This window comes from Eumetopias jubatus, unplaced genomic scaffold (assembly GCF_037043125.1).
Source record: "Eumetopias jubatus isolate StellerSeaLion01/CBP00866 unplaced genomic scaffold, mEumJub1_p1.0 scaffold_2, whole genome shotgun sequence".
Lineage (NCBI taxonomy): Eukaryota > Metazoa > Chordata > Mammalia > Carnivora > Otariidae > Eumetopias > Eumetopias jubatus.
In genome coordinates this window covers 176,922,819-176,939,920 of record NW_028274808.1, presented here as the reverse complement: position 1 = coordinate 176,939,920, position 17,102 = coordinate 176,922,819, and the positions used below count along the sequence as shown (strand labels likewise).

Here is a 17,102-nt window from a genome sequence, read left to right as displayed (position 1 = left end):
CTCAATGGGGAGTCTGCTTAACCCGCCCCCTCTCCCCTTCTGCACTGCCACACCCTTGCTCATGCTCTCTCTCAAAAGTACATAAAATCTTAAAAATGAATAAATAAATAAATAGAATAGAATAGAATAAATAAAAGTGGTTGGGTGCCAAAATCATGACACATATGCACTCTACCACTGGGGTAGATTTTTAAAATGGTCATCAATTCTTCCTTCACATAGACTCAAACCTTTACAATGTGAGTATTGCAGCCCCTCTTGTCAAAAGGTAGATTCTTTTTCCCCAGACTCTGTATCTGGTCAGGCCTCTTGAACTGCTTGCACAATGCAATGAGGTAGGTACTATGCTGGTTCCAAGCCCGGCCCTCAAGAGGATTTCTCTACTTTTGTTGAGAACTCTGCTGCTGCCATGGGAACAACTGTAAGCTGACATCCCCAAGACTGGAGACCACATGAAGAAAACAATGCTGTCACGGCGGAGCCCCAGACACATGCAAGAGGCAAGCCAGAGACCCCAGGCTGCCTGCAGTTGACAGCGGGTGCATGCATGAGCAATGCTGAACATCCAACCTGTGTTATTATACCAGAAAAAACACCCAGCCAACTTACAAACCATGAGCTCATGGATGCTTGACATTATAAGCTACTAAAACTTGAAGTGGTTTGTATGCAGAAAAAGCTACCTAATAGACCTCCACAGAAGTTATTTTCATAAGGTATTCCTATACAGAATGGGCTTCACATACTTGAAATTCTTTTGAAAGGTAGGTGTGAGTAAGGTGAACTTTTTAGATCATGCTAGAGAGAAATCGCATGGCTCTTCAAATACACCTGTGACACTCTGCTTGTGGTTCCATTGTGCACTGGGTTGTCTTGAGAGACAGACAAAAAGGGATTTCCTTCATATCATTTCAAATTACTCTAATGCCAATATAGCTTTTATCATAGCCTTTTAATGTAAGTGGCTATATTTAATTCCTCATTCTGTTAACTGTACATGCTGTGGATTACAGTGTTCTTTTCTTATCTGAATAGCCTTTTGATAGCTAACTATTGTAATATTTGCAACATAATCACCTCCCTCTGACAGCAGGGGTAATATAGCTTAATGAGATATTTGTAAAGCCCAATAAACTGCATAGAAGGAATGTTTTTAAATTCTAAAGTATGAAAAAAAAGTACATTTCTTACTAACACCATTAATAACATATTTTTCCCACATCTGCATAGCATGTGGTTTCATGCAACCAACCATACACCTTGCAGTCACATGAAGGGAAATGTTAGGTCTGTAAATGACTCTCACAGAGAAGAATTGCCAAGGTATGACACACTGTAGAAGCTTCCCTCAACCAGTTTGGGAATTAACTGAGAAAATAATGTAAATGGCTAAGAATTTTCTCAGTAATGTTTCTTGACTTTATGATGTTCATGGTAACTTTATTTTATTTTTTAAAGATTTTATTTATTTTATTTTTTATTTTAACTAATCTCTACACCCAATGTGGGGCTTGAACTCACAACCCTGAGATCAAGAGTTGCCCACTCGCTGCTGCCACTGCCACCGCCGTGCGGAGGCTGGAGGGCAGGAGGCTGGGGGAGGGTAGCGGAGCAGGCACCACCGCCATGTTGGGTGTGAGGCAGCTGCTGTAGGCGCCCACTGAGCGAATGGGCTTGCGGAGCGGCGACAGCGGCGTGGGATCTGCCTCTCTGCGAGCAGCCAGAGCAGCGGTGGCAGCGGCGTCATGAGCGGGGGCACCCCTTACATCGGCAGCAAGATCAGCCTTATCTCCAAGGCGGAGATCCGCTACGAGGGCATCCTCTACACTATCAACACTGAGAACTCCACCATAGCCCTCGCCAAAGTTCGGTCCTTTGGTACAGAAGACAGACCAACAGATCGTCCAATACCACCTAGAGATTTAGTCTTTGAATACATCATATTCCGGGGAAGTGATATTAAAGACCTCACTGTGAGCCACCAAAACCACAATGTTCTTTGCCTCAAGACCCAGCTATTGTTCATTCTTCACCAGGCTCGTCTACTTCTTCATTCCAGTCAGTGGGTTCCTATGGACCTTTTGGCAGGATGTCGACATACAGTCAGTTCAGTCCAAGTTCATGAGTCGGGCAGCAGTTTGGTGCTGTTGGTGTTGCTGGAAGCTCTTTGACATCGTTTGGAACGGAAACATCAAACAGTGGTAGCCTATCCCAAAGTACTGCAGTTGGTTCTGCCTTTACACAGAATACAAGATCGCTAAGAACACAGTTATCTCAAGGTCGTTCAAGCCCTCAGTTAAACTCTTTGAGAAAAAGCCCTACCATAGAACAAGCAGTACAGACCACCTCTGCTCACTTACCTGCTCCAGCACCTGTTGGGAGACAGAGCCCTGTATCAACCAGGCCTTTACCATCTACCAGCCAAAAAGCAATAGAGAATCAAGAGCACAGGCGAGCTGAAGTACACAAAGCTTCAAGACCAGAAAATGAGCAACCCAAAAATGATAGTAACAAACAAATAGTTCCAGGTTCTCCTTCAGCTCCAAGGAGAGGGCATGAGGGTCATCGACAGTGGCAGGGGACGATTTGGTATTTGACGAGATGGTCCAATGAAATTTGAGAAAGACTTTGACTTTGAAAGTGCAAATGCACAATTTAACAAGGAGGAAATAGAGAATTTCCTAATGAACTTAAATTGAAAGAAGATAAACTTGAGAAGCAGGAGAAGCCTGTAAATGTTGAAGATAAAGGACACTCAGGAGTTGATATCCAAAACAGTGAAGGAAATGCAGATGAAGAGGATCCACTTGGCCCTAATGGTTATTATGACAAAACCAAATCCTTCTTTGATAATATTTCTTGTGATGATAATAGAGAATGGAGACCAACCTGGGCTGAAGAAAGATTAAATGCCGAAACATTTGAAATCCCACTTCGTCCAAACTGTGGCCATGGCAGGTACCGAGGCAGAGGAGGTCTTGGTTTCTGTGGTGGCCGAGGGCATGGTGGTGGCGGAGGTGGTACCTTCACCACCCCTCAAGGATTTCGCGGTGGATTCAGAGGAGGTTGTGGGGGCAGGGAGTCAGCAGATTTTGAATACAGGAAAGACAACAAATCTGCTTGTCTACACACAAGTTTTTGAAAATAGGTGAATTTCTAGCTCTTCATGGTCCTGAGAATTGGTACCAGTCTTTGAGAAGAATGAAGAAGTGAATTTGCTGTATATTTGTCACCAGCACTGAGTTTTTGTTTGCCTGTTTGTTTGTTTTTCTGCTCTATTTCAAAGATAGAATGCAGTTACTTTTGGGGGGAGGCTCATCTTAAAAAATGAGCAATAAATATATTTGGAATAGCAGAAGGTTAAGTAATTTCTTAATGTATAGTCAAACTACAGCAGTACTTCAGTGGGACTTATATTTTTTCATCACTGAAAGGATTTTTCTTATCATTAAATTGTATTTGGCAATTATTGTTAAGTTGCCTGCAGATAGGGCCGTGATACTGTGTTTTGAGCCACAGAAGGTTTGTATGTGTGTGTGTGTGTGTGTGTGCATGCGTGCACATGTGTGTCTCTATCTTTCTCTCTATTTTCTTTTTGGAAATCCTGTAATATCCCTTTTGAGGTAGCTTATTTTGTCAATTAATTAGGGTGCTGGATGGTAGAGAATTTTGTCTGTCAACTATGTACATACAGTAAATACTGTTTCTTAGGCAAAGGTAACTTTTTTATATAGTAGTAAAATTCCATTATATTCCACTGCCAAAGAAACATTAAGAACTTTGTGTAGCTGTATAAAAAGCAACTAATATTTTAAAGAATAAACATTTTAAAGTTAGCAAACATACTGTGTCCTTGCAGAAGGTGATGTGCTGAGGAGCAGAGCTGTGGGTGGTGGGTCTTTTTTCATAGCTTTCCAGGCTTGAGATTTTTAATTTTGATTTTTTTTAATGTTTGGCACATAAATGAAGATTTGATACATTCTTTCATTATCTGGAAAGGATAAATTACTCATACTCATTGTAAGAACTTCATTTTATAACAAATGGCTAATCACAGGATTTGTCCAAATAATAAATATTTTCAGTATATGAATGTAAATAATCATAGATAAGACTATACTTAGCTGTATTTTCAAACAAGCACTTTCCCCTTTTTTAAGACAGTAAAACTGAGCATCGATTAACCTGTTCTTCCTGATATGCCTGGAATTTTGTCGTGATACCCTGATTCATTCCATTATATTTCAAGAGGATTCAGAGTGCTAGAAATTTTGGCAACCTATAAGATATCCTAACACTTGTCCTTGGGCCTATGGCCCACAAATGACTCGGTAATAGAGTTCATTGCTAATTATAAATCACTAGTAAATCTTTTTGACATTTTAAGCTATAGTGGAGAAAAAATCTGGCCATTTTTGTGTTTTTATGAAGGCCATGGAATAAAGGGATTCAAGATTTAAATATTTTTATCTATTTTGATTTTTGTTAACTTTCTCCTTAAAGTATTCAATAGTGAAAAAGATGTGGAAAACTGCACTGTAGGAGAGTTGGAATATTTAAAGATGGTTGATATTTTTATTTTTAATTTTATATCTTTTGTATAGCTCTACAAGAAAATGTTTTGTAATTTGGTTTTGTTTAAGGTCCATTACTTGGCGGCCGTAGTTTAGATAATGTTGCTTAATACTGTTTGCTTGCATGTTAACGACAAAACCTTTTGGAGGATCCACAAATCATGATATTGAACACATTTCCGAAGCATTCAGAACATCAAAGCAAGTGCTATGATAATACCTATGTAGGCTGTTTGAGATGTCCCAGGCCAGTTTCAAGAAAAGCTATAAATACCAGTTCTACATGCTCTGAAAGTATGAATTCACGTGTTTTCCAAGCCCTCTGGGTCACTGACTAAGGCATTTGGTGCCCCAATAATAACTGGCAGCATGGCATACCTGCAGTGCACCTTACAGTATTAAAGCAAGGTTTTTATTCTAAGACAGAATAAAACTGTTAAATAAAAAAAAAGAAAGAAAGAAAGAAAAAGAGAGTTGCACACTCTACTGGCTGAGCCAGTCAGGTGCCCCAATCATGGTAACTTTAAACTTCTTTTTGCCTGGCATTCAATAAATTTAATTGTATCACATTATTAATGGCATCCGTGAACCTAAATGTATCTCTAAGTTCTCCTCAGTTAGGCTCTGTCACATCTGAGATTGTGCTGAGATCAATGATCCACACATTGTTAAAGGTGAAAGGAAATTTTAGGTTAATACATGTTAAATGTTTAATACGATACCTCGAAAGTAGAAATCGGCCAATATATTAGCTGTTATTGTTATTATTACCATTATTATTAAACCCTCTCATTTTAAAGATGAGAAAACAGACACTACTACATAAATATTGTTGGTAACATATTATATAACTTCAGCAAATTTCCTGCTTTTATCATTTAAAAAATAATTTCGGTTGCCTTCTATAATCTTATATAGGGAATATAGATGAGACAGATAAGAGTTCTGTGTTCTATGTACTACAGTTTACTGGGACCTGTGCCTACATATATGTAAATATATTTTAGACTCCAACTGACTTCTAAGGTGAGTCTCTTCTTGGCTGGTTTTGGTTCTAATCCACAGCCTGATAAGGAGAGCTGAGCATGTGCTAGAAAAGACAAGAAGGGGCAGAACCACTCTGCTCTATTCAGTGAAGAAGTGAGGATTTTAAAGCCTCCAGTGGAAAATTTGGGAAGTAGAAAGGAAAGGGAAGATGAAGGGAAAGATGAGAGAGAAAGGAGGAGGGAAGAAGGGAGTTAGGAAAGCTGAGTGCTTCTTGGAACAGGGTTACTAGAAAAATACAGGATACCCATTAAATTAGAATTTCAGATAACTATTAAATATTTTATGTACAAGTATGTCCCAAACAGTGCATGGGCATACATACATACATAATCCATATTTAGGTGAAATCCAAATTTAACGGGACATTTTGTATTTATATTTACCAAATTTCACAACTTTAACTTAGAGAAGCAGACAGAAAGGATAAAAAGGTATACAAATTAAACATAGATATTATGGGATGTGAAAGGTTAACCCCCTCCTTGATCTCTTCTACAAGGGCTGTAGAGCCCCTCTCACATGACTGCTTTTCTGCCTTCTTTACTGGATCATTCTCATCTTTACTTGGATATCTCAAAGATACCTCAAGGAGAACATTATCTAAAACCAAAACTCATGATGTTACTATTCTGGTCTCTGCTGAAGTGTCATTCTCAGAGAAATCTGTGAATCTCCTGTTTAAAATAGCTTCCTAGCCTCCCCCCTCACTCCCTAATTTCATCATGTTGTTTTATTTCCTCTATATAACATAGAATTTAAACTACCTTATTTATCTGCTTGCATGTTTCTTTGTGACCTGGCTCTTCTCACTAAACTGGGAACTCTATGAAAGCAGGAAATTTGTGGATCTGGTTTACATTAGTATCTTGGTACCTAGAACAATGATGACTCACAAATCAATATTTAGTAAATGCTGAATAAATTGTTGAATAAGTAAACTACTACCTAAATCTAGCTCTCATACAGTGTTTTAATAGCATTACCAAATGCTTAATTTTGCAGATACCAGAAGTTTAATAGTCTTTCTTGACATCTTTTCACCCTCCAAGTCCATATTCAGTTAGTTTATAAATTTTATCTATTGTAAAGATATTTTACATATCTTTATATGTAATCAGCTTAATGCTCCCCATTTCCACAACTACTACGCTACATCACATACTATCCAATCTACTTTGGACTCTTCTATTACTTCTTAAATGGTAGGTGTATATCCTCTATTGGCTCTTTCCAAAGATTTTTTCACACTGTAGTGGGAGTAATCTTAAAGAAAAACAAACTTTTTCATTTCACTCTTCCCCCACCATCCCCCTCCATCCCCAATCTAGAAAAGAGAATTCAAAGCAAACCTTAATTTATAAATCCTTTAATCTATCCATCAATACATAACTAAAGACCCACATAACTCGTTCATGATTAAGGATGTGGCCTCTAAGAATTTGCCAACCTCTCAACCAGCACAATACTAATGCTCCATGTTTTAGTTTCTTCTCTGTCTTTCTCTCTCTCTCTCATCTTTGTTGGATGTTGGATCTTTAAGGCATTACAACTGAATTTTCATGACCTGTGTTTTTAAATTTTTAAATATATTATCATTATTGGTCTGTGGATGGCTTTCTCTTTTTGTATTTTTTAATCTTTAATATTATAAACTCTAATTCATCATTCAACTCAAAAACTAAAACACTAACACATTCTACATCATATCTATGTTCTTTTCCGCCATCCCATCATTCTTTTAACATGTGGCACCTACTATCATAAAACTTAGTGTGTGTGTATTTTTACAGGTGCATAGATTTTTGCCTGCTACCCAAATCTCACCAGAAGTCCGTTTTTGCACAGCCAGTTAGGTAATCATGATTTTTACATTTTTAAAGAATGTGAAGACATAAAGAGGAATGTGTTATATAGAAATAAGTTTCCACTGAATAATATATTGCTAAAGCCCATTCATATTCTTGTATGTACCTATAGATCATTCGAGTGCCACATAATATTTCATTAAGAGTATTAACTACACTTAATTTTCCATCCATGCTCACTGTCTGTAAATCTTCTTTCAGTTCTTCAAACTACACATTTTGATTATAGATATACCAACATATACATCAGCTCTTCAAATTAGACTCCTCGAATCTCAGCTAAATCTTCATTTCTTAAGGAAGCATTCTTTGCTTTCCCTGACCACCTTAGTTATCCTCATTAAATATGTATGTACTTCTCCACTGAACTAAAGCTTTATATGGTTTTGTGTCTTGCTTATTCTATTAGTCTTTCTCCTCCATTATATTATAATCTCCCTCCAGGCAAAGCCCATGGATCGTTTTGCTGATTATTTATTCCCAGCACCTAACATAGTGCCTGGCACTTAGCAGATGGTTTAAGTAAATGTTTGTTAACTGAACGGATGCAGTGAATATTTCTCACTAATATTTTTGTTTGTGTGAGTAAATTCTCCTAAGACAATTCAAAGTGTTGTTGAACTCTATATAGGTAGCAGTGGATACACAGATGGAAAAGATGAAGGTGTTTGAGAATGTAAGAACAACTGACATTTGGGTTGTTTTCAAAACTCTAACAAAACACTGGTAAGGACCATATAGAGACTACTGGGAACATAGACGGAAAAGTAGTTCTTTCAGATTAGGTCTGCAAAGTTTCACATATTTGATCTAGGTCAAATGTTACGGATTGAAAAAAATTGAGTAGAATTTAGCTCCCTCAATAGTTTTCTTAATTTGAAAAATGAGGGGTCTGGATTAAGTGATTTCTGAAATGTTTTTGAGAGCTTCCATTTTAAGTTTTTATGTTTCACATACATATTAGTTAATTCATTTACAATAATGTAATTTTCCATTTTAATTGGTATTTTATCATAAGCAACAGAATTCTATCAATGAACTTATATTTGGTATCGGTGCTCAGAAGAAACGCCCAATACCTGTTTTCCTGATTCTGTTTTGCTAGAAGAGAGATATTAACATAAGGTCATATTGCTCCTAGTGTTTCTTGAAGCATTTTGTCACCACTACTTGAAATGAATATTAAACCTTTTCCTCTCAAAAAATAACTATTCTATTCTTCTTTTATTACTGTATTCATTCTTATTTTTTTAATTTTAAAATTATTAGTATCCATAGTCATGTAAGTTAGGGAGCATCCTATGACAGCTTACCTGATTATTTTAGCTGAAGATTCCTCTTAGAAACCACAGAGTAATGTTGGCTTAGTTCCTGTTAGTGAAAGTCACTGATTTTGATTAACTGTTTTGCAATCCAGTTCTGAACGCCAGCTTTGCTGTCGGTTTGTTCCGCTTATTTACCATCCATCTATGTTCTGTCTTCTCACAATTTAGCCACAATTAGAGTGAGAGTACTCTCTTCGCCTACTTCCAGGGAAAGAAACTTCTTGTATTTAAGACCAAGCAAACATAAATCAATTTTACAGGTACTCTTATTTAAAAAGGTTTGTTTGAGAATACAAATAATCAGTTTTTAAAAATTAAAATCTCTCCTACAAGCTTTGTTTTAAACCTCTCACCTATAAAGTTTATCACGTCTGATAATATACTAAGAACCTGAAAGGAGCATTATCAGCTATATTGTCCTAAAGTTAAAGTAGAATACATCCCTTCATCTGCCTCTTACCTTCCATTGAGTTTACTTTCAATCACTTGGTCTTACCACTAGATGGTGGTAAAACTAGTAAGCCATTCCATGTGCATGGGGTAGGAAACCATAGAATGAGCACAAAGAATTAAAGATTAGGGGTTTATTGGACATAACATAATAATTCAGTAAAATATGAGAACAGGAAACTTCTGAATTCAAAATGATGACGTATTTTCTCATTCTCATTCCTGTTCCTTATTTCTCAACTGAACCATACACTTTATATTCGTATTTTCAAACTTAATTGCCAGTTAAGCTTTCAAAAAATACACTAAAATGTTATTTAATTTTTATCTTCTCTTCAATTTGTAGGATTGTAGTATTATTTTTGGAAAAGACAATTTCTAGAAGATGGCTTTGTGGGTTATGTTATTTAACTGCTTAACATTCACGCGTGTGTATCTCTATCAAGTATATATCTTATATCCCCAACTTAATGATTTCATAAATTGAAGTATTTACTCTCTCTTCTATCCTCCACAGCAACTATTATGGGCAAATAAACATATGCACTTGTATTAGTCAAGATTCTCTAAGGAAATAGAAACAATAGGATATAGATGATAGATGATATAGATGATAGATAGATAGATAGATGATAGATAGATAGATAATAGATAGAAAGAAAAAGATTCGGGCACCTGGGTGGCCCAGTTGGTTAAGCGACTGCCTTCAGCTCAGGTCATGATCCTGGAGTCCTGGGATCGAGTCCCGCATCGGGCTTCCTGCTTGGCGGGGTGTCTGCTTCTCCCTCTGACCCTCTTCCCTCTCGTGCTTTCTATCTCTCATTCTCTCTCTCTCTCTCTCAAATAAATAAATAAAATCTTAAAAAAAAAAGAAAGAAAGAAAAAGATTCATTATGAGGGACTGACTCACAAAATTATGGAGGCTGAGAAGTCCCATGTTCAGCTGTCTGCAAACTAGAGACGTAGAAAAGTCAGTGGTGTAGTTCTAGCCCAAATCTGAAGGTCAAAGAATCAGGAGCACTGATGTCCAAGGATGCAAGAAGATAGATGTCCCACCTTAAGCAAAAAAGTCAAATTTACCCTCTTTTTTCCATTCAGGTAACATCTAGTAACAAAATGGATGATGCTAACATGGGTGAGGACAACATATTTATTTAGCCTACTTATTCAAATGCTAATCCTTTCCAGAGATACCCTCACAAACATAGCCGAAAATGTCTCACCAGCTAACCAGGCATCCCTTAGCCCAGTCATGTGGACACACAAAATTAACCATTGTACCAATGCTCCATAAGTGTTTGCTCAAAGCTCTAATCAGTTATGTAATCTATTTTAACAGGTCCTCTGACCCCAGGGCCTTTGGACTACTGTTCCCAGGAAATCTATAGGCAAGCACCTTTAAGAAAATTAGCAAGGCCAAGTCTTGGAAGTGATGACCTCATTGTCTCCCCAGTTGAGACTCTTGAGGCAAGACATGCTATAATCTATTCAGTCTTCCCCTGGAGGATATCAGGCGCTGGTCTTTCCTACTCTTGTTCTACCTCTAGACCTCATTGTTGGTTGTTCTGTTTTGCAGCTTTGTTACTTTTCAATAGTAGGTTTTGCCTTTGTGGTGGGTATCCTTAGCTGAGTATAATTGCTGACTCTCCCACATATCCTTTCATCATATCTTCTGATATATCTCTACCATAAGTTGCTACAGAAAGTAGGAGGTGAGTGGGTGAGTTCTTAATGAATATCATCTGTAGTCCCATACGTTCCAGAATAATATGCAAAGAAAAAGACAGATCTTCTTTTGAGCAACCAAATATTTAACAAAATAGCAACTTGCACTATATGATAAGCCACTCTTCACTCAGGGAGCATGAGAAAAATGTCTCACTTGTGCGTTTTCTTTCTTTGGTCAACGTTTCCTCTTTTACAATTCCATAAAAGTTAAAATAATGAAATACAGACTTATATTTCCTTCATGAGATTCTAAATTCTTAAAAGCAGAAAACTAAAATATTTATCCCTATCATCTAGACCAGGAGTAGCAAACTCACACCCTTCAGGCCTAATTTGGGCTGCTCCCTGTTTTATATTTACTCACTTGCCCTTAACAGAAAATGTTTGCCAACACAAATTTGGAGTTTTAAAAAAATGTTTGTTAAATAAATGTATTATTGGAGAATATCACCTCATATTGAGCAAATCTTGACTCTAAATAAAAAGTTTGTTAAAATTGAGTTTTTGCTTAAAATATGATGCAAGAGATAGTTCCTGATTTATCTACTATGAATACAAGATGAAATTTCATTTACTTGATTAGTCAACTTGCTAAAATAACTGGCTACAGTAGTTTTTGCTTCTTTGTAGGTTGTTTTGGAAACTGATATTTCTGAGTGTTTTAATTACTTTACTGAATTGTTGATTCATTTATGTATCATATGGGCTAAGAGTTCCTGAAATGTGTTAAGATTACTCATTCCATAAAGAAATAGTAATAATTTCCTGACACACAAGTCACATAATCACGGTAAATGTTTTTTTTAAAAAACAGATTTTTACTTTTTACAACAGCTTAAGGTTCACAGCAGAACTGAGAAGAGACAGGGATCTCTCCACACATACATAGCCTCCTCTGCTATCAACATAACCCACCAGAGTGGTACATTTGTTAGAACTGATGAACCTTGTATATTAAAAAAAAAAAAAAAAAAAAGATAGTAGGAAGGGAAAAATGAAGGGCGGGAAATTGGAGGGCGAGACGAACCATGAGAGACTATGGACTCTGAGAAACAAACTGAGGGTTCTAGAGGGGAGGGGCGCGGAGGGATTGGTTGGCCTGGTGATGGGTATTAAAGAGGGCATGTACTGAATGGAGCACTGGGTGTTATACGCAAGCAATGAATCATGGAGCACTACATCAAAAACTAACAATGTACTGTATGGTGATTAACATAACATAATAAAATATAATTAAAAAAAGAACTGATGAACCTACACTGACACATCACCCAGAGTCCTAAGTTAACTTTAGAGTTCACTCTTGGTATTGTGTATTCAGTAGGTTTTATCAAATGTATAATGATATGTGTTTACCATTATAGTATCATACTGAATAGTTTCACTGCCCTAAAAAAATCCTCTATGCCATGCCTATCCATCCTTCCCTCCCCACCTACCCCTAGAAACCACTAATCTTTTTACTGTCTCCATAGTTTTGTGTTTTCTAGAGTGTCACTGCCTTTCCCAGAATGTCATATAATTTGAATCATACAATATGTAGCTTTTTCAGATTGGCTTCTTTCACTTAGTAATATGTATTTAAGATCCCATGTCTTATTATGTCTTGGTAGCTCATTTCTTTATAGTATTGAATAATATTTCATTGTCTGCATATATTACAGTTTATTCATTCACCTCCTAAAAGACCTCTTGGTTCCTTCCAAGTTTTGGCAATTATGAAGAAAGCTGCTATAGACATGCATGTGCAGGTTTTGTGTAGACATAACTTTTCAACTCATTTGGATAAATACCAAGGAGTGTGATCATTGAATTGTATGGTATGACTATGTTTAGTTTTGTAAGAATCTGCCAAATGGTCTTCCAAAATGGCTGAACCACTTTACATTTCTACCAGCAATGAATGATAGACCAGGATTTGGTGTTGTCAGTGTTTTGTATTTTTGCCATTCTAAGATGTGTGGTTTTGTCTTTAAGTACACAATCTTGCAATGCTTTCACAATTTTAAAAATAGGCTCTGAATATTTGGGAGTGTGGTAACATATACAACATTTCTCAAGATAAACTGATTACTGAAACATTTTATTGTGGGATAGCTTATAAAATAAATGTTCCTGAGCAAATGCTGTTAACGTGTCTCTGGTGCCTAGCATAATGCCTGGCACATAGTAGCTGTCTGTGGATATTTGCTGAATAAATGAATACTTGAGATTGAAGCTCAAAGGGATATCTGGGTTGGCCGAAGTTTGAATGAATTTGGATATAGTGGGATAATCTCGGGCCTACTTGATGAAAAAGAAGCCAGCACTAATATGCAAGAAAGTCCCAAGGCTTAAGCTGAAGCTATTATATGAATGTTCTATTTTAATAAAAATAGGTTAATTAAATGGTTAATTCTAGCATTAAATTAGAAGTAGACTTAGGAAACCATTTAATTGCTTTTTTAGTGAGTCCATATATTTGGCCAATACCTTGTAATAATGCAGTATTCTTTGGCAGCCAGAAGTTGCTGATGGCAGTTTTCTTTGTCAGAACTGTTATCAAACTGTGCTATTAAGAGAGATTTATTTAGTTAGATTTGGGTGGATCTGTAACAAATAAGCAGGCAGTCTAAGCTGTTGTCTAACATACAGGAATTTGGAGAGACTTTTCTTTATCCTCTTGGCTTAAGCCATGGTTTATCATATTTTGAAAATGGTGAGCAAGCCTCTCCAAATGCATCTCATACAGTTATATATCGAAGCTAGCATTTTATTTTGAAAAGGATGTTTATATAGCTTTGTATTTGGCTTCATATATTCATTTAATATTGGATTTTTGTTGACTTAAACACTTTTTCCCATTTCTTATTCTAAATCATAAATTTATGTTATTCTATTTTACAATGAAGAAGCTAAATTCTAGAGCAGGTTTCAATGCTATTTTAACACTAAAAGTATGAAATAGAGTGGTGTTTAAGAATATAATACTGTTCTGTCTTTTAAGCCAAATTTGCTTGAGGATTCAATTTTATGGTTTTTAATTTGTACATAGTCTTTTAAAATTCTTTATGGTAATAAGTATCTTATGAGCATTTCCCTTATCAGTTTTCAAAAGTTCTGAAATAATTTAGCCTTTTTTTCTCTTTTTCTAAGAAGGTTGTAGAAGTAGTTATTTCTACTTTGAAAAAAATTATAAATAAACCAAGCATGATAAAAAAAATCCAGTTTTTGAAAATTTACAATTCTTGCTGGAATGTAAATTTCCAGAGATGCAATTATAATTCTTACTATTCCTATCATAGTAATACATAATATTAGGACATTTTCAAAATACTTTTTGATCAGGGGAAAAACTCCCATTATGTATGTGGAGGCCCTAAAAATCTTAGAATTCTTAGATATACAATATGTAGTGGACACAAGTTAAAGTTTAAAAAATAGTCCTGCAAATAAACCTTGTAAAAGTGATTTGTAAGTCACTGTTTTAGAACACTTGATCTATTTTCTCAAGAGGACAATGCTATGAATGATTGGATTGAACTAGTTCCACAGGCTTTTACAAGCCATAATAAATAAAACATTGCCAGGAGGAACCTGCGTGGGAGATAAGGCCAAAGAGGTAGAGATCAGACAGTTGGTGGGGAGTTTTATGTGCCATGATCAAATTTGAAAAATGTGCTGTAAAAAGTGGGAAACACTAAAGGTTGTCAGGAGAACTGAACTAGTTTGAGTTGGGTTTTAAAAATATGTCTGTCCAGAGTGGGTTGCATGTACGTAAGGCTGATATAGGGATGAAAAATTAGGAACCTATTACAAAGTTTCAGAAATTGCATGAGAGCCTGAACTCTATAATAATTCAAGGTACATACAATGCTGAGCAAGTCCCTGAATGTTTAGTGGGAAAAAAAAAAAAGCCATCAAGGAGGAAGAGTAATTCCAAAGGAAGAAGGTAGTAAAAGAATGCAAGAACAGTGAATAACCAAATAAGATGGATTTTAGGGAGCCAAGACTGGAAAATGGATCCGGGAAGGAAAAACAGAGGTAGCATTCCCTTATAAGGCAGACTAAAGAAGGAGGTTATAGGTTAGAGACCCCAAAGCAGGAAGTGCTCCATTAGGGGACCATAGCAAATCAATTCTTACACAAATGTTTAGTTATTTGCAAAATGTGGTATACATACAGTTGCTGTCTCTATGATTTTAAACAAGATATTTGGGTTTCAAGGAGTGGCTATACAAATGCTGTATTACTAAGGAGCGTTCAAAGTGATTCAGATATTTGTTGATTTAATATCCCACACCTCACATAAATATAATTATGGAAAAAACATCTAGTTCTATTATGGAAGTTCTTCTAGTTCTTGCTATATAACCTTCATTATTTAATTGCATGTTTTTCATGCATAAAAACTTATCTATGAAGCTAGTGAATTCAGCAAGATGACTTTGAGTTCTCAGAAATATGGTTCCATGCCTAATTTAGGACCCACTGCAACCACATGATTGTTTTTTTATTATCTCATATTGGTGATATATATATATATATATATATATGATAATGCTCATTTTTGGATCTTGTCCAGTTAACTTTTATTTAGCTGGGCTGATATATAGGAGAAATATGGGAAGATAATCAAAGATGACATATATAATGATTCACATACTGAGTATCTTATCTGACTCAGTCATGAATCCATTCAAAACTGTGTGTATAATACGCTTTCTGATACCTGAATTTAACTGAACATTAAAAGACACATGGCCTTTGATAATACACTTATAGATGAATTGACTGTGGATTGTCACTGGCAACTGTTCATACACAGGCTCATACATTCTCAACGTCAGGCTAACTGGGACTTCAGCCTTACTGGATCTACAGCATATCTAAGTATGGTTTGTATAGAACGTAATTTGGAAAAAGAAAAAAAAAAACAACATAATCTGGTTCTGGTGCTCAATAACAGTATAAAACCCAACAGCAAGAATTAAAATAGCAATGTCGATAATTCATCATTTGTGGGATACAATTAAATGTTTCTTATACTATTTCAATTTTTTCTTCTAGGCATTCCTAAATTAAGTCCATATTAGAACTTTTTCTCCCTATTTTGGTTAGCAATTGTGTTTATGATATTTATAGCACTGCATTATTTTTTATATTATTTTGAGGTAAAATTGGTCTATAACATTATATTGGTTTCAGTTGTACAACATAGAATTCATATAATTCAATATTTGTATACACTACAAAATGATCACCACAATAAATCTAGTTACCATCCATCATCATACAATTGATTCCCTTCAGAACCTATTTCATCCACTCCCAACTACCTTCCCCTGATAATCTGTTCCCTGTATCTTTGAGTTTTGTTTTGTTTCTTAAATTCCACATATGAGTGAATCATGTGGTATTTGTTTCTGTCTTATTTCACTCAGTATCGTACCCTTAAGGTCCATCTGTGTTTTGCAAATGGCAATATTTTATTCTTTTTATGGCTGAGTAATATTCCATTGTATATATTACCACACCCTCTATCCATTCAGCCCTTGATAGACACTTAGGTTGTTTCCATATCTTGGCTGTTGTAAGTAATGCTGCAGTGAACATAGGGGTGCATATATCTTTTCACATTAGTGTTTTCATTTGTTTCAGATAAATATTCAGAAGTGGAATAGCTGGATCATATGGTACTTCTGTTCTTAATTTTGAGGAAACTGCATCCCATTTTCCATAGTTGCTGCATCAATGTAATTAGCCACCAATAAAGTATAAAGATACACTTTTCTTCACATTTTGCCCAACATTTGTTATTTCTTGTCTTTTTGACACTAGCCATTCTAATAGGTATGAGGTAATATCTCATTGTGGTTTTAATTTGCATTTCCCTGATAATTAATGACGTTGAACATCTTTTGATGATGCCTGTTTGCCATCTGCATGTCTTCTTTGGAAAAATGTCTATTCAGATCCTCTGCCTTTTTTTTGAATCTGATTGTTGGTGTTTTTGCTGTTGAGTTGTTTGAGATCTTTGTATGGTTTGGGTGTTAACTCCTTACTGGATATATAATTTATAAATACTTTCTCCCATTCAATACATTGTCATTTGATTTTGCTGATGGTTTTCC

The 17,102-nt window shown here is 35.8% G+C and overlaps 1 pseudogene; it reads left to right on the top strand.

Annotated features, from left to right (window-relative positions):
* Positions 1 to 1,745: 1,745 nt before the first annotated feature.
* LOC114196622 (protein LSM14 homolog A pseudogene) lies at positions 1,746 to 3,142 on the top strand (annotated as a pseudogene).
* Positions 3,143 to 17,102: the final 13,960 nt, after the last annotated feature.